Source organism: Notothenia rossii (genome assembly GCF_949606895.1).
Source record: "Notothenia rossii genome assembly, chromosome: 5".
Classification (NCBI taxonomy): domain Eukaryota; kingdom Metazoa; phylum Chordata; class Actinopteri; order Perciformes; family Nototheniidae; genus Notothenia; species Notothenia rossii.
The window spans coordinates 36,974,953-36,994,802 of NC_136903.1; positions in this window are offsets into that span (position 1 = coordinate 36,974,953).

The following is a 19,850-nucleotide window of genomic DNA, read 5'->3' on the forward strand; positions in this document are numbered from 1 at the left end:
ATTCACGATGTGGGATGTCGCTCCTGCGTCCACCATGATGCCTTTCATCTTCACGTTGTCTGGTGGTTTCCCGCTCTTTGTGTGCTTGGCCTTGAAGAGATGGTCTTGGTCGCCATTCTGTTCCTCTGCGACTTTTCTGGCACCATCTTCTCCCCCCTTTTTCTTACAGAGTGATTCATCGTGTGTATTCCTTTTGTAGTAACCGCACCACACTTTTCGAAAACATTTTCTTGATATGTGTCCTTTTATTCCACACGTAGCACGTCACATTGGCATCTTCATCTCTTCTGTTGCTAGCGTGCGTCTTGGTGCCTCGGACTTGCCTTGCACATGTTTTCATCACATTATCTGTGGATTCTGCTGTGTTCATTTTCTCCGACTCTTCATAGACCCTTAATCTTCTTCTAAAGTCTGTGAACGTAACGTTATCTTCGTTCTGTGTTACATGGACGGCGAATGGCTTGAAGGAGTCTGGTAACCCATTTAGTATCATGGCTATGGTCAGTCCATCACTCATGGTCTCGCCTGCATCTCTCAGGGCTGTAATCACATTCTCTGCCCTTATCATGTAGTCGGTAACACTCTCGTTGTCTGCCATGTGCAGCCTCGTTAACGACGTGTATAAGTTTATTATCCTCGGCTTGCTTTTCCCTGAATAATGTTCTTTCAGTATTTTCAGAGCCTTCCTGCCGTCATCTGCGGCCTCATGTCTTATTAGCGACAGGCTCTTATCATCTATCAGCCTTATTAGCTCAGCATAGCAATCAGCATTCTTCCTTCTATCTGCATCTAGCTGTTCTTGATCAGCACCGGTGGGCTCATGTAAGATAGTCTCTTTTAGCCTCAGAGTATGTAAGCAGCCTAGGAATCTTGTTTCCCAAAGGTCATACTTATCTTCACATCCTTTGAATAAGAGCTGCGGTGCCAGGAGACCTGTTGCTCTGCTTGCCATTTTTGCGCGCCAACTTTACCGCGAGGGCTACTAGCTTGCTAATATACTTCACTTGCTAAGCTAGCTTGTTAGCTTAATTGGCTAACGCGTAATACGTCGCGTAACACTTCTTCCGATAATCTAACTCACTTATCTCCAAGTCGGTTTGTGTCCAACTCTGCCTGGGCCCATAACCTGTTAAGCTTGGGTGCACATGAATCGCGTATGAACAATAAGTAAATCAGACTCGGTATTCTCTTCAGCATGTCTCCGGTAAGTTTATTCACAGACTGACAACAGTCAACGTAGTGACGTCACATTAGGACGTACCTTCATACAAGAACAGAATAACAGTGCGACTGCTACCGTAGTACACAGACTAAGGGCGTCATCAAATAATAATACTTAACAGGTGCTGTCTTTCATTTTGACACACAGAACAATGTCATAATAAACACACATCGATAGGCCTACTGTTTGTAAAATGAATATATCCACCTTCTTTCATTTAATTTTCCATTCCCACAAAAATACAGTTGCAAGAAAAAGTATGTGAACCCTTTGGAACTAGCTGGATTTCTGCATAAATTGGTCATAAAATGTGTTCTGATCTTCATCTAAGTCACAACAATAGACAAATACAGTCTGCTTAAAGGAGACCTATCATGCTATATTTAAATGATATAGTGTATGACCATACCTATATAAGGTATATTTATACATTTTATTTTTCAAAATACCAAACAGATCATTTTTTAGCCATGCCTCGTTTCGCTCATTTTCGCCCTATTCCAAGCCTGTCTTTGAAAATTCTGAGCAGCAGCTGACGAGCCGGCGAGAGTCACGTTACCATGTTTGCTGTGATACGAGTGTGGAATAAACATGTCATCTCAGAGCAATGCATGTGTTCAAGCATATGATCAATTTGATCCAGAAACTGACCCTGAAGCAGCGGAGGTTTTGGTGGAGGTGCAAACATCTCGGTTGCAGCAGGACGTTTCTGAATGGTTAGTTGACAACATACTTGTCAACCCTCCCGATTTTCGCGGGAGACAACCGATTTCATTGCCCTCTCCCGGTTTCCTCCCGGGGTCATATTTCTCCCGCATTTCTCCCGATTTCTGACAAAATCAGATTTACACACGACTGTTTCCACTCGGACTTTCATACAGCTAAACCATTGTTTGGTTTCCATGGTAACACGTCTCTTTAGTAGCGCGCTCAACTCAAAGTCTGAAAGGGTGAGGCAGATATTCACAGAAAACAGAACAAGAATCGACAACTACTCTACTCTCTGCTCACTCCTCTCCTGTAAAATACAGGTCCAGCCCACACATATGCTCCATCAAGGACGGTGCTACAGGCCGCAAGGCAGTGTACCTACAACTACAATAAGCATGTTAATGTTAATCTAACAGCTCCGGCGATCCACTAGCACCCCCCCGCCAATTTTGCATTTTTGAAATGCTCCCGATTTCTGAGGTCTAATGGTTGGCAAGTATGGTTGACAAGCTGTTGTCCCTATTTATTTTACTCTGTTTGTTACGATGCTTGTTACTTATTCCGTTCATATTTTGGCTAATTAGCAAGAATGCAACGTGTACAGTTTGTAACATAGAGTTTGACCCAGCAATAAGTCTGAAAGGCGGGGAAAAGGCAGGCAGGCGGAGAGGAGCAGGCTGCGATAACCCCCCCCCCCCCCACCCACAGAGCGCACCCAGAGGACAGGCTGCGTCACCTCACTTTGTAACCCAGGAAAGGAGCAGGAATCCTGGGTACGTGAGTGTTAAAAGTGCATTAAACTGTTTTAATCCGACAGCCGCTGATGTGCACGGAAGTCTGTCCGTTTCGTTAACATTTGAATAGCCAAATGGACGGAAATCCGTCCTACAGTATATGCGAATGAGAGGTTTGGAAATGCACGTGGCCGTGGCTCATTCCCCTAATAGGTGTAGAGTTGACCAATAAGCGGAGCACCTTTTTGTGACGTAGAAAAGTGTTGAAATCTGGATCCGTTTTTTTCAGATCCGTTGCAGCCCTTTTTTTTTTAGATTTGGCTAAGGAGGAAAATAGAGAGGGTTGTGTTTTCTGACATTTGGTGAGTTCCCCGGAACACCGGGGACACGTTAACCCTTGGATTTAATAACTGGTTGACCCTCCTTTGGCAGCAATAACCTCAACCAAACGTTTCCTATACAGATGTAGCGATTCATTTCAGACAGTTTGAAACGCGAGGGCCGTGATTGGTACGTGATCTGCCCTTGCTCAAGGGAAAACCTCCAGCTTGACTTGAGACCGCCCCCGTGATAGATAAATGTATTTATAATGAAGCCAGCTGCAATGGATCATTGATCCACCAGGGTGTGCAATGGGGTTCCACACTGGAGCTCATGTGAAATAAAGTGAGATACAGTATGCTGGATGTACAGCGGAACTTTGTTAAGATCCATATGTCACGGATATCATACTACTGTGCTAAATAAGAGACATGTAATCATTTACAAAACATCACCATGTTGTTATTTAACAAAATAATTTTGTTATTCGAAAAAAACGAACGGGAGGAAATGCAGCCCGGCTCTCGATTTTTAATCCTAATTTAATCATCATCTTCACCACGATCATTATTGTCTATGTTCGCCGAATTGACATGAAATCACTGACACATATGAATATACTGTATTCAACTTCATTAAAACGTTATTAACGTGCCTAAACTCAGTAATTCACCAAAGATATGTATATTTTAATGGAGCTTCGTCGGTCGATCAGGATCCCAAAGTGTAGCGGAGGGATCCTCATCTGGATGAAGGGTGTTATTTTCCCCATAAGGAACAAGTCGCTGCAAATTATCCCGCTTATTACATGGCCACATTCTCAACGAAGTAACGACATGACTCCCAATATTAATTGAAATGCTTTTATGGATTTAGAAAATGTTTTTATTGATTTAAAAAATAGTTGTATGTATTGATTTAAATTGACATGCATCCGCTAAGAAAAATAGTCCGTTGTTACCGTTTTTTAAACAGTCTGAATGAAACGGCAGCTCTCAGCTGTGTATTTACACAACTAATGGCCCATCAACCACAGCTCTCTCCCCCCCTCCCCCCCTGATCTTTCTTCTCCAGCAGCTAAATTAACAGTAGGTTACTCTGAGTGACCATAGACTGTATGTGACAAGCTTACAGTTAGTGACGTAACAACACCATAAAAGCTGGTGGGTTGAAAGCAATACGGGAGGTAAAAATAACTAGAATAATTGTGATTTATTTATTGTGGCTTTTATGTTTTTAGGTATAAAATGTTATGTAATTCAGGCTTATAGTTCACCCTTCTCTAAAAGCCTTCAACAATTACAATATTCATTGTAATTTAATAAATTCTTCCAACACACATTGTAAAAAATAGCCTACTGTAAATTAAGAAATCATTCCAATATGTACATCTTCTGATGTAACAACAATAACATTATAAATAGTAACATAGCTGAACATGGTATTTCACATTTAGCTTTGAGTGTTACTGACCTGAGATGTTTTTATTACATGAATTAAGGTGACTGAGGCTTTTTAACATACAGGGATGCAAACTCATCAGGTATGAAAAAGGTGACAAGGATCCGAGCCCCCGGCTCCCCCACCCCACGGAATGACAGAGGATTTTAGCAGTCAGAACAACTAAAGCAGCAGTGTTAATAATAACAGAAACGCCAAAGAGTCACATCTAATAGAAATATATAAAAGCATTTATTTTAAATTGTGTAGCAGTCAGTTTATAATTTTGGCAGCACTGTTGAGCATTTTGAAAATGTATTTTCATGCCTCTGTGCAAGGCTTAAGTCTTTTTATCTTTATAGCCACATGGTGTAAAGTAACTAAGTTCATAAACTCAACAAGTACTATACTTGGGCACAATTTTGAGATACTTTTACTTTATTTAAGTATTTCAATGTTTTGCTACTTTGTTCTTCTACTCCACTACAGTTCAGAGGTACATGCTGTACTTTTCCTCCACTCCATGTATGTAATACCTTTAGTTACTTTACAGATGTGGATGAATGATGTGAAATATAATCAAGTGTTAATTCCGACTTTAGTTCCACCTGGAGTAAATCCACAAGCTACCCTGCAGAATACAAAGTCATTCAAACTAGCTGCACCTTTACCAGCTTTGAGAACACTTTCATGATCAATCATTATAAAACATATCATATCTATTATTCTGAAATGGACCAATCTGCACAATGACTACTTTTACTGTCGCTACTTTCACTATATTTTGATGATAATACTTTTCTACTTTTACTTGAGGAACATTTTGAATGCAGGACTTTTACTGTAACAGAGTATTCCTACACTCTGGGACTATTACTTTTACTTAAGTACAAGATCTGAGTACTTCCACTTTTACTCAAGTACAAGACCTGAGTACTTCTACTTTTACTCTAGTACAGGATCTGTGTGCTTCTACTTTTACTCAAGTACAAGACCTGAGTGCTTCTACTTTTACTCAAGTCCAAGATTTGAGTACTTCTACTTTTACTCTAGTACAAGATCTGTGTGCTTCTACTTTTACTCAAGTACAAGATCTGAGTACTTCTACTTTTACTCAAGTACAAGACCTGAGTACTTCTACTTTTACTCAAGTACAATATATATATACTTATATATATATATATATACTCTGTTTATAGCCTATGAAAAAAACTATTAGAAATAGAAGGCTAAAGCTAACGTTAGCAGATAGTGACAATGTATGCTAGCTAGCTAGCTCAACGATTCCTTAAATAATATTGCCACAGAAAAACTTTTCAGTTCACATCACGCTCTGCCGCTCCGACAGGGAGCTCTGCTCTGAACACCTGAACGGCCCGTTCTAACAGCTGTTCACCAGCGGTCCAGTCTGTGCCACAGTGACTCCGGACGCACAGTTAATATTAACGAACGCACCCGTAGGTAATGTAGCTGCTGAAGCTAGACCATCATCTCGGAGCAGCAGAGCCTTATTATACATCCATGAGCAGAGCCGACAGGCAGGAAGACTCAAGCACACATCCCGTACATCATTATAATATATAAAAAAAGAACACCATGCGTGTCATGATGGCACATAACAGCTCACGGCCGCAGATTACTCCGGGTCCCAGCCCCCTCCATACCCCAAAAATATTTTTTTGCAGATCTACATGAATCACACAAACGACTTATTTTGGATTCAAAACGGCGAATTTCGCCGAAAGGTGACAAGTTTGCATCACTGAACAGAGCACAGAGCACAACTGAAACATAACATCTGAAATTTAACAACATAATACACTTTTCGGGGATGCTTGGGATGTGAGGAGTGAGGGACACGGCTAAGAACGGGCGTGTCGCCTGGCAGGACAGGAGAGTGTGTGCACCAGTCTGCCTTGATCTATGAATTCATGTCCGTGACACTCACTGCTGCCCACAGCTGTTCTATAGAAGGAAATTCCTTCACTTCATGAAAGTGTTTTAACCACACACACCTCTACACACACATGACGGGTGTTATTTTCCCCATAAGGAACAAGTCGCTGCAAATTATCCCGCTTATTACACGGCCACATTCTCAACAAAGTAACGACATGACTCCCAATATTAATTTAAATGCTTTTATGGATTTAGAAAATGTTTTTATTGATTTAAAAAATAGTTGTATGTATTGATTTAAAAAATAGTTGTATGTATTGATTTAAATTGACATGCATCCGCTAAGAAAAATAGTCCATTGTTACAGTTTTTTAAACAGTCTGAATGAAACGGCAGCTCTCAGCTGTGTATTTACACAACTAATGGCCCATCAACCACAGCTCTCTCCCCCCCCCCCCCCCTTGATCTTTCTTCTCCAGCAGCTAAATTAACGGTAGGTTACTCTGAGTGACAAGCTTACAGTTAGACACAACACTGTCATTGCAAGTGACCCTCAGTTAGTTGACTTTTATGTTCAACTGCTAAATTCGTTACTGATAAAAAAGGGCTTCTACTGTACCTAATAACCTTAACACTAGAACCGCCAGAGGTTTTTGTATAGGCCTACCTAAACCCGTCAAATCCCGCTATTAGAATGCAATTTTTAACAACATAGGGTGCTACATAACTCACTTTCAGGAAAAGTCACGGACTGGGAGACTTTAATATTTTATTGAAAAAAAGTTACATTGCACACACACAACACACATCACACAAATTTACCCGATTGGCGGTTCTAGTGTTAAATAAACTCACTAATTAATGAAACCAGTTCAATTCGCATTATTCTTATTCTTATCATTCTTTATGAGCGCAGAAATAGTCTTAAAATCAGATCTGTTTTTTAAATGAAATCTGACGGCAGGCAGTTAGCTCTGATCACCTATGATAAATGCGCCGCACCTAATCGCTGGCCATTCAGCCACAGACACTGTTTGAAATGGGGGGAGCTAGGAGGAGCTTGGCTCCCCCGAAGAGGGAGGGAGCTCCCCTGAAGGCTGACTTTGAGATAAATAGGGGGAGCCCAAAACAATCGTGCATATTTGTGTCACACAGATTAGAAATGTTGAGTTTTTGTAAATAACAGTTCTTGAAATAAATAATAGTTATTGTTCATTACAGTTTCTGAATATTTGTTTTATATTTGTGAATATGTCTGGGTGTTGCCAACTGTACGTGGCGGCGCTGCATTCTTACTTACGTTGCTATGGTTATGGCGGTGATGCCGGCGCGGAATTTGAAATGTTCATATTGATATTTTTTTAACTCTGGCTTTGTAATAAAAAAATATGGCAAAACGAAAACAGCCAAGCGTCACAGCTTTTGGATTCACAAGCAAAGAAGCGAAGGAGTCTAAAAATGACAACGTGAACGGAAAACAACTTTTAGTTGGCCGGCTGTAAGCGGCGTTAGGGTCGAGCTTGACAGCTCCACACCGAGGGAGAGGCCTGCCGATGCGGAGCCTGAAGAGGCTTTAACAACGGCCACATCCGCCGGTATAGTGACACCGTCTGTATTAGTAGAAGAGTGTTTTTATAGCAATTGATCGCATCCGCGCTGCTGCGCGAGTCAACAGAGCGTGCGTGTGACATATTTAGTAGCAGGATGTGCTCTGAAAAATAGGGCTCCCCGAAAGCAAATGGGTAATTCGAAAACTGACAGAGCTCCCTCTATACAAATCAAACTGTAGACGGTGTGAAAGCACCTATTGTTTTAAATAATGGTCGGAATGTGACCTGTGAGCCTTCTGAATTACCGTGGGACAGCACATTCTAAACTAAAATGTTCAATCAATAAAGTAACATCTTATCTTATCTTTATAATATCTTCATATTAATAATAATAATAAATCATACAGTATGTGTCCGAAAGGGAGCAGGAGGAAGCAAACACAAAAATATACTGCATATTAAAGCAAACGATTGTAAAGGTTAAAGTATGAGCATAACAAATAAAGAAGTGTAATGTGAACATTTACATTATAATTATGACTATTTAATATATAAAGACTATATATTATTGAATTACAAGATTAGATATACTTTAGTTGATCTAAAATATTGATGTGTTGAATTGCTCTTCAAAACACAACTGAAAGTCCATGAAACTTGTCTTTCAGTATTTGTGAATGAAGCGCCATGTCCTGGTTAAAACCTGAAATTGAAAATCTGGCAACGCCCTCTTGGAAAATAGTGGGAGGGCTTAACATTCCTCTCTACTGGTCTTTGGCAGGTCATAGGCAGGAAGCTGTAAGCTGGAGTCTGAAATGTAGTGCTAGATCTGTAGTTGCATATCAGACCTGCACAACGGTCAGGAGGAATTTCGGACCATTCCTCTTTAAAAAACTGTTTTCAGTTCAGCAATATTCTTGCGATGTCTGGTGTGAATCGCTCTCTTGAGGTCATGCCACAGCATCTCAATTGGGTTGAGGTCAGGACTCTGACTGGGCCACTCCAGAAGGCGTATTTTCTTCTGTTGAAGCCATTCTGTTGTTGATTTACTTCTGTGCTTTGGGTCGTTGTCCTGTTGCATCACCCATCTTCTGTTGAGCTTCAATTGGAGGAAAGATGGCCTTAAGTTCTCCAGCAAAATGTTTTGATGAACTTCAGAATTCATTTTTCCGTCGATGATGGCAATCTGTCCAGGCCCTGAGGCAGTAAAGCAGCCCCAAACCATGATGCTCCCTCCACCATACTTCACAGTTGGGATGAGGTTTTGATGTTGGTGTGCTGTGCCTTTTTTTCTCCACACATAGCGTTGTGTGTTCCTTCCAAACAACTCAACTTTGGTTTCATCTGTCCACAGAATATTTTGCCAGTAGTGCTGTGGAACATCCAGGTGCTCTTTTGCAAACTTCAAACGTGCAGCAATGTTTTTTCTGGACAGCAGTGGCTTCCTCCATTTTATGACCAACTTATGCAGAAATCCAGGTAATTCCAAAGGGTTCACATACTTTTTCTTGCAACTGTATACATAAAGAAATGGCATATTTTGGACATAGTTCGAATGGTGATTAATCATGATTAATTAATTTTTAAGCTACAATTTTTAATCGTTTGACAGCCCTAATCTAAAGATAAAAGAATAAAAAAATTCTGCAGGTTATTATTTATAATATAAAAGTGTAAAATCTGTTAAAAACTGTTGAATGTCAATACAAATTAAAAATAATGGACTGGATGTAGGCTGATCAGGTGCCAACAAGCCACATGTAAGGACAAAGAGTATGTTTGTGTGGGACAATGTGGGACATGTTACTGCCATGATAAGAGTTAGTTTAGATTTAAATATAATGGCCATTTAAACTTTAAAAATAAACATTTCTAGTGAATATATTAGCTTATCAATACTAATAACAATGCATGACTATAAACTATGCAATTAAAAGGACTTAAATATATTTGGTTTGAATGGATTTTGTAATCTCTCAGTCTGAAAAATGACTGTAGGTGATAGCCCTTAGCTGTGTTTCCAATCAGCCAATGGTTAAAAGCCAAGTTTTAGAAGCGCGACTGTTAATCAAATGTGGGATATTATCTCAATTTGCAAGACAAATTATAAAAATGCTGCGCAAAGTGTGACACCTGGTCACTCTCACTGGATGTAGAGCAGTTGTAGTAGGTTTACGTCAGTCTGATAGGAGTAATATAGAAAACCATGCTTACCTCAGCACATGAGAAACATTATAAGACGTAACATTTCTCAGGATAACTTCAGTTTATCGTAAAGGAAATGCCTGAACTTGCTACAGGTCGAGGTCAGATAGTGATTTATATCATAATGCTGCATTGCTATGTACCAACATCAGAAGTTCACAGCGTGTCCTTTAAAACACTGCAGGAAGAAAGCAGCCTTTTGTTAGGCTAGGTTTTGACGGTTAAATAATGGTTGCATATACATTTGGAAATGGGATATCTTTTATGTTAAAGATGTACAGTAGATGCTGTACAGTCAGTGACAGAGTGGGGGAGAGCGTGAGAGCTTTAGGGGAGGATTTCATAAACAGAAGAATCCAGAAAAATTCACAGAGAAGACACGGAGACTGGCACAGCATGAGACTGAGATAAAACGCAGACCCAAGGGCAACACACACACACACACACACACACACACACACACACACACACACACACACACACACACACACACACACACACACACACACACACACACACACACACACACACACACACACACACACACACACACACACACACACACACACACACACACACACACACACACACACACACACACACACACACACACACACACACACACACACACACACACACACACACACAAAATGTCTGCCTCTTTTGAAGTTCATGCATCAATTTGTTATGGAAGCTTTTATCTAACTTTTCTTAAACTTGATAAAAACCTAATAAAACCGTTCAATCCGTGATACATTTCAAATAAATTTCAGAATAAAAATCATTCAGATTACTTTTCCTCAAGTGTGTAAAACAAAAGACAAATGTAAGCTTAGAAATAAGAAACCAAGATATTTAGTATCAACAACATGTGCCCTGCTCAGAGATCTGAAATACAAAATAGTATCATTTACAAAGCATTTACCAATGTTTCTTCAATTAGATATTGTCTCTGTGGATAGTGACAGTATATTAACAGCTGGAAAGCACAGCTTACTAGTAATCCCCATTAAAAAAAAATGCACCAGTAATCTGATTACTGTAAGGGTATATGATAAACTTTCTTCTGTATCGTAATTATGCGAAAACCTGTCTCATGTAATCTGTAACTCCCCAAGCCTTAATGGTACTTAAATGGACTACAAAAAAAATGTTCATATTCACAATGAAGATGCGGTTTAATGTGAATCAGTTGCATTTAATTAACAATCCTCTTAATAAGGCACCTCTGTTGTTTCCCCGACTCAGACTGCAAGGAATCTGGGTGTGATCCTAGATAACAAACTGTCCTTCACTGCAAACATCGCTGCTACAACCCGCTGCTGCAGATACACTCTTTACAACATCAGGAGGATACGTCCCCAGCTGACCCAGACATCAGCGCAGGTTCTGGTCCAGGCTCTCGTCATCTCACGCCTAGACTACTGCAACTCCCTCCTGGCTGGTCTACCTGCATGTGCCATCCGACCTCTGCAGCTCATCCAGAATGCAGCGGCTCGTCTGGTCTTCAACCTTCCAAAATTCTCCAACACCACGCCGCTCCTCCGCTCCCTTCACTGGCTTCCAGTAACTGCTAGAATCCACTTCAAGACAATGGTACTTGCGTACCATGCTGCGAATGGATCTGGCCCTTCCTACATCCAGGACATGGTTAAACCGTACACCCCAGCACGTGCACTCTGCTCTGCATCAGCCAAACAGCTCGCTGCACCCGCACTGCGAGGGGGACCCAAGTTCCCATCAGCAAAAACACGTGGGTTTGCTATCCTGGCTCCAACATGGTGGAATGAGCTCCCCATTGAAATCAGGACAGGAGAAAGCTTACACATCTTCCGGCGCAGACTGAAAACTCATCTCTTTAGACTCCACTTCGAGCGATAGAATTACTATCAAAGCACTTATATACTAATAAAGGACTGGCTTTTCTAAAGCCAGTTGAGTAGCACTTGAAATGTTTGGCTCTATGAAACCTGATGTACTTCTATGATTCTGTTTTCTTCAAGTTTGTATCTTCCTGGTCGAATGCACTTATTGTAAGTCGCTTTGGATAAAAGCGTCAGCTAAATGCAATGTAATGTAAGTTCAGAATCACAGCCAAATCTGAATTTGTGTGCATCCCTACTGAGTAGTGATCAAGCTTCCAGGAAGTGAGCAGGGCGTTGAAGCACATTTTCGTAGTGTTTCTACATAATTAGTAGGGATGCACCGAATATTCGGCCGAAAAAAATGGTTAAAAAGGCCCTTTCGGCTTTCGTCCGAAAGCGTTCTAGCACCAAAAAAATATCACTGAATGTCAGGGAACAGGGTTACGTTGGTAAGCTAACGTGTTGTTGTGATGACGTAATCAAAACGCGGCGACAAGCACGGCGCGCGACCATGCTCGCGGCTGGCTCACAGCCAACATGTCTGGCGCTTGGAGATATTTAAAAATATCAGAGAAAGAGGCGCGGATTGCGATTTGTAAAACGTGTTCAGCTGACATTTCTCGAGGGGGTGTAACTGCAAAGACTTTCACCACTTCGGGATTACTCCACCACTTGAAATCAAAACACCCGGACAAATATGCGGAGTAAGATCAAATCACAAGCACTGACAGCGAGAGACTGTTCAGCGCTGCCTCTCATGTGCTTGATGAGAAGAGGAACAGACTTATGGCTGATAAAGCAGAGAAGCTAATGCTAATGTATTAAAAAGAACCTCCCACTTGTCCTTAATAAGTAGATAAGTCTGGCTTATCATAAGCTTATCTAGTTCTACATGTCTACTCTATACCCACTTTCCTGAACAATTTTCATTGTGAGTTATAATTCAGCATCTCAGGTTATCATTAGGGGGAAATGACAGCAGCACAGTGTTCAATATATTGTACTTTCGGTATCTAAATGATACAGTGTTGTTTACGTTGCTCATGAGGACAGACCACCTTATTTGCAGATTCTTGAAATTGTCATTTAATTTGTAATTGATTGTGGATTTTGTATCCAGTTTTCACTTTATGTATCTTTATACAATGTTTACTACTTTGCTTATGAGGACAGACAGCCTTATTTACAGATTCTTGAAATTGAATTGTAATTTCATTTGTAAATAGTTACATTCATGTGGATTTATCCAGTTTGCACATTTGTATGCATGCACTTATAGGTGCGTTTGTTGTTGTTGAAGGCCTGGTTGTTACAGTCTTTATTTACACTATTTTGTTGTTGGCCTCCTGGCCTAGATGTTTATGCAGTTTTAGAGCACCTTGGCTTTGTTCTGAATGCACTTTGTTGTAGTTATCCTATAGAGAAAAGAAAATGCACTTGACTTGGAATTAATGTACTGTGTGCATTCAAAAGTGCTGAATAAATGTTTTATGGACCCATAATAGTGATTATTATTTAAGTTAAGATTTGCCATAATCATGTCTTTTTCCATAATCAGGCAGCTGAACAACATTGGTAAAAAATGTATACATTATATATATATATATATATATATATATATATATATATATATATATATATATATATATATATATATATTTCTATTAATCATTTTTCGGCCTTTCGGTATCGGTTTCGCCCAAGAATTTCCCATTCGGTGCACCCCTAATAATTAGTTTTAGTCCATGATGTTATTGTGCCCTGGAGGACTTTTTCCCATTGACTTTCATTTGAAAAGAGACGTCTGTAAATCAGTGTATACTTTATTTTTTTACTTAAGATCACTTCAATCGCCCTTGTTTAAATCATTAGGGTCTAAAAGTTGTACAATTCGCTAAAGCCGAACCCATAGTTATTTTCCATATCCCTTCATTTGACTGAGCCAAGATCAGCAGATAGGAGGCGGGGCTTAAGGAAAACTGAAAGTGCTCATGCTCTTTGGGCCCAAGTTTTGGAATGATCCGGGTAGTTTAAAAAAAAGTCAGTCAATTTTTGGCTTCATACGCCCCTGAGCAACTTTTATTGGAAGGAACAGGGCCCTGCCTCCAGTGCTGTATCCAGTCCTCTTTATACCTCCACGGTAGTGGTAACTCATCTTCATATTTAAGGAAAGGTTAGATATTTTGAAAACGAAATGTAAAAATGACAATTATGTTTGCAGATTTATTGGCAGAGAAACAGTGCTGAAGCGTTTTTTCTGTGTGTAAACTCTTTTCTATTCCCTGGACATGGTTATTTTTAACCTTACACAGGGAGTGTTAACAGAGCTCCACAATGTCTTGCTTCATACTTACATCATTTCACACGTACACACTGGTGCCCAGGTCCCCCAGAAAACTCTGTTCTGGCCTGTGTTGCTGATGTTTTACAGCTTTTAAAATGTAAGGCGTGATACACCATCAAAGCACACACAATGCATTTTACCTATTGCCACTGATCATTTACTAAACCCTCCCCTGAACAGCACTTGTCCAATCACAAGTAGCCAAATCAGGTTCATCTTTTGATTTCTAAATTACTAGAGTGATGCATGGGGAGTAGTAAGATTCATCCCGCTTTCGTCTCATTAGTATGCATAAAAAAGTGACAGGTCACACCTCCCCCCATTATGCAAATGAGCTAAGTCCCGCCTCCCCTTTGATCGAGGTGTGAGATCTCAAGTAGGTGTGATATCCCAAGTAGGTGTGAGATCCGTCGATAGGAGGGGGTTGATGTGTATTCACAGGTGTGAAAAGCCCCCACTGTTGCGCCTTATGGTGTATCATAAAAAATTTTTCAATCACATTAGTATGCATAAAAAGTGACAGGTGGGCCCGCCCCCCATGTGTGTGTGTGTGTGTGTTTGGGTGTGGGGACCTTCACTGATGTCCTCCCAAGGAGGTGTGTGTGTGTGTGTGTGTGTGTGTGTGTGTGTGTGTGTGTGTGTGTGTGTGTGTGTGTGTGTGTGTGTGGGGAGACCTTCACTCCAGAGCTATAGGTGCCTGTCTTAACACCCCATGGCCCTGCAGTCGGCCAGAGGCTGTAAAAAGTCCTGGAAAGCAGGCAGGCACCACAGAGATGACTGTGTGTGTATTAGAGAGCCTGAGGAGACACATTTTTACCGCCCATGCTTGACTGTTTATCTGTGCACTTTTCAACTGTATACAATACAACACAAAAATGCCCAGTGCTGCTAAGAAATAAGTTCAGAAAGCTCTGAAAGCTCGAACAAAAGTAACTCTCCAGGTATTTCAGACAGAGTATACGGATTCGGTCTGATCAGAACAAAGAAAACACCTTTTGCCTTCCTAATGTCACACTTTCCTCTTTTCTATGGCCTGTGTCTGTAGAGTTGGGGGAGACTTCCTCACCCCTTCCTTCCATCTCTCTCTCTCTCTGTTTCAGCTGATGAGTAAAATATACAAAATAACGTTTTATATACTTACTCTCTTGTTAAAAGGCGATGAAGTTTGCAGCGTATGCCAGCCATCAGTGTTCTAGTTTTAAGGCTTTGCATACCTCAAAGTGTGTCTAAAAGTATCTTGGCAAGAGAAAAAAAAATAAAAAAGCCAAAGTTCGCCTAGGCCATTAAAAAGAAACCGAATTGCTGCTAAGAAATAAGTTCAGAAAGCTTTGACTCCAGTGGAACACTGTTAGAGTCAAAAGTAACTCTCAATGTATTCAGACAGAGTATGCAGATTGGGGCTGATCAGAACAAAGAAAGCACCTTTTGCCTTCCTAGGTGCGTGTGTGAAGCAGTCACTTATGTCTTCACATGGAGATGAAGACTCCTGTCTCTTAACACCCAAGGTCCTGCAGTCGGCTGAGGCTTTAGAAGTATAGAAAAAGCAGGTAGGAGGGTTTTTTTGAGAGGAGACTCGGAGGTGTCAATATATCCAGACCAAAATAGGCTGATTCAGAGCTGATCAGAACACAGAAAGGCTGGAAAATTCTTTTTTAGTTTTGTCTACTATCTACATGTTTGTAATGTGTATGTACATATTATCAATGTGTATATATATATATATATATATATATATATATATAAGAATAAGCCTAAACAGTATTTTCTCTGTCATAAAAAAACAAATGTGATGCTAATTTGTTAAACAACTAGGAATAATCCGATTGGTGGGTTTTTAGAGTCATAAACCTCGCTCGTTCAGCTGGGGTTTTTATAAAGGGTTACAGATTCACCAGAGAGGTCATGTAGTGAGTAACCGTAGCAGATCATCTGTGTGCTTTTTTCCTGGACCCGGATCTGATCTTTTGGAAGAAAAACACTGGTAAGTACTTTTTTAAATTTTTATAATAGCATGTAATTATTTAATGTTGCTTGGCTTGGATGTTGTTGTATTTACTGGCTTTTTTTATTTATGAGTAAAGTATCCAAAATAATGTTTTTAATATACTTACTCATTTCTATTAAAAGGCGTTGAATTCCCCGCGTGAGCCAGCCAGCAGCGACCCCTCAAGAGGACTCCTTTCTGGAGTTTTTACACACCCGTCCTGCCCTCGTGTCTGATCTCAGTGTGTAACACCTGTGACTGGTTCATACACATCCCAAACGAGTCGGACAGACACAGCCCCTCTTCAGCAGGTGGGGGTCAACCCTCAACACAGAATCTGCTTGAGAATCAGGTCGATATTGAACTCAGGCCCTGATACACTCCTGACGAGTTATCATTCCAGTAAATGCCTTTTATGGTTATTTTATAAGATGAGCGCTAAATGAATTGTTTGTTAAATGTATGTTCAAAAATACTTATCCTCTTTTTTTTTTTTATTCTCTCTCTTTTTTCTCTATAGAGCTATCCCCTATTATCAAGAGGACCCTTGCTGATGTTACGGTCAACTTTTCGGTCACACCAAATGAATAAGCTGGACGGGTCTCATGTAAACTGCTAAGGATGTATCCGAATGGTATGTTGGCTTTATGTCCATAAATGTAGAAGCGGTGTGAAATGTTTCTTCAGTGGTGCCCCATCTATTTTTGATTTATCTGGGGTTTTTTTTGGTTTTTTTTTGTTTGATGGGGAATGATTTCATAAACGGTCAAACATGGATGATTTAACAGATGTAGACAGGTCTTTTCTTCGGGATATACATAACATATGTATATCTAAGCAGTGATGAGGATTACAGGCTTGAAGACCTGTCATTTCCTCGGGGGTCGGGCAATATCAGTGAAATAGCAGGCTCAGCTGAAAACGAATCTCCTAGCCCCTCAGAAGCAGAACCCCCCACAGCTAGAGAACTGTCTTTTCTTGAGGATATGCGAAACATGCATGAGTTAAGCAGTGAGGAGGAATACGCTTTTGGAGACATGTCTTCCCCTCCGTGTTCAGGCAGTATCAGTGAATCAAATGACAAAGAGACAGTTGCATGCGTACATCCCCCCTCCTCTGAAACAAACTCAACCTCTCCAGCATTAAATGACGCTATGGAATGGACACTAGACTCTTACCAGAACCGGGGGCTTTTAAATCAGCTCCCAGACGATGTACTCCGTCTGAATGGACAAAATAGCAAAGCTTCAGCCAATGCCGTATTACCAGTTTCCACTGTGCAAGATGGTGGATATATTAGTGACACTCTGAGTGACTCGGAATCATCAGTCTACACAGTCCAAAATGGTGGATATGTTAGTGACACTCCGAGTGACTCCGAATCACCAGTTTCCTCCATGCAAAGTGGTGGACATGTTGATCAGAATGACATTCCGAGTGACTCAGAATCACCAGTTTCCTCGTTACAACATGGTGGAGGCGCCAGCCGAGATACCTCAACATGTGTTTTCTCTCGACCTGTATTCAATAACACAGAACTGCGTCAGACTCTAGTCCTAACTCCTCCTAACGCTGGCGTAGACTTTGCGGCCTATTATAGGGTTCTGATGAGCAATGTACATGCTATGCTACATGAGGCTTTTGCACGGGCAGAGAGGGAAGATCTTGTACAGATTGAACTGCAAGGTGAACAGCTACAGGCTAACATGTCAGCCATTTTAAATGCCCATGGTGTTAATAATCTGAATGATTTTGAGGATGCCCTGTTCAATGCAGTGCAGTCAAATTTGGAGGTAATGGCAGACAGCAATCTTGAGCTTGTGGTGCAAATTGTTCAATCACCCCGTGGCGGTGGTGAGAAACGATTGGCTAGTAAAATGTTGGACAGTGAAATTGTCAGAAAGAAGAAGAGGTTTCTTTACGTTGTTCAGAACCCTTCCAACCAGCTGTGTTTTGCTATTAATTTAGCCATGTTGTTGCATAACAACATCACTGATAGCGAAGCTTATGAACGCGGTATACAGATTCAGAGGAGGGTGGGTTTGACAGATCAGACAGCTGTGACATTCAACGACATTAATAAATTCGAAGAGAGTTTGAAATGCAAGATTGTGGTGTTTTACAGAGGCGATGATGATCGTGCCCACTGTAAATTCCAGACAGACACATCAGTATTTTAAAAAGTCGATGGGAGGCTGATACTATTTGACTTTTTAAAATAATGATGTGTTTATTCAAAAACCATACTAGCACACAAGCCTGTTTTTTGTGTTTTCAGTGTTTTCGGTGTTTCTGTGTGTCGGTGTTTCAGTGTTTTTGTATTTTTTGTGTTTTTGTGTTTCTGTGTTTCTGTGTTTTCTGTGTTTTCTTTGTTTCTGTGGTTCTGTGTTTCTGTGGTTCTGCGTTTCTGTGTGTCGGTGTTTCTGTGTTTTTGTGTTTCTGTGTTTCTGTGTTTTCTTTGTGTCTGTGTTTTTGTGTTTCTGTGTTTCTGTGTTTTTGTGTTTTTGTGTTTCTGTGTTTCTGTGTCTCTGTGGTTCTGTGTTTCTGTGTTTCTGTAGTTCTGTGTCTCTGTGTTTCGGTGTTTCTGTGTGTCGGTGTTTCAGTGTTTTTGTGTTTCTGTGGTTCTGTGTGTCGGTGTTTCAGTGTTTTTGTGTTTCTGTGTTTCTCTGTGTTTTTGTGTTTCTGTGTTTCTGTGTTTCTGTGGTTCTGTGTGTCGGTGTTTCAGTGTTTTTGTGTTTTTGTGTTTTTGTGTTTCTGTGTTTTCTGTGTTTCTGTGTTTCCATGTTTCTGTGTTTCTGTGGGGGTATAATACGCACGTTTCAATACACATGTATCATACATCTTCACTGTTACCCTCCCCTTGTTATAATGAAGACAACAGTGCATGTGAAGGACTGTAATACACATGTATCAGACACGCTCCCCTTGCTATAATGAAGACAACAGTTTTTAAAATGTAAAAAACACTTTTTTTTATTTAAAAAGAAAAATGTCCTATTTACATTTAAACATTTTCACACACAAAATCAATAGTTATACTAATTGTAACATCCCCAGGACCGTCTCCAGCTTAGAATTCCCCAGATTACTGGAAATATCGTGATGGAGTTTTTTCACTTCAGTCAAAATGTTCATGTGTATGCTGTTTTTGACACAAAGATGCATTACATCTACAAACAGAGCATACAATGAGAGCACATGATACACTTTTGGTGTTTGTTTCATTTCTTCGGTAATGTTACAGAATGTTTCGGAAAATGAAGATTCCAGGACCACTTTAAATGTTTCGTTTACAATCGTTTCCCAATGACCAGGAATAGTACTGCCAGAACGAACGATATCAGAAATGTCTTCTAGTTTACAAACTTCAGCCATTCTGTTTACACGGGGATCACTATTCACTCTGTTTTCAATCGTCCTCATCACCACACTTATTAAAAGGGTATTGACTACATTCTGATCAATATATACCGAGCGTTTTGCATAGTAGTTCCCCATTTTTATTTTACTTTAAAGAAAAAGTCAATGTATCGAAAAAAGAAAAAATCCCTGGCTTCAACCAACCGCAGGTTATT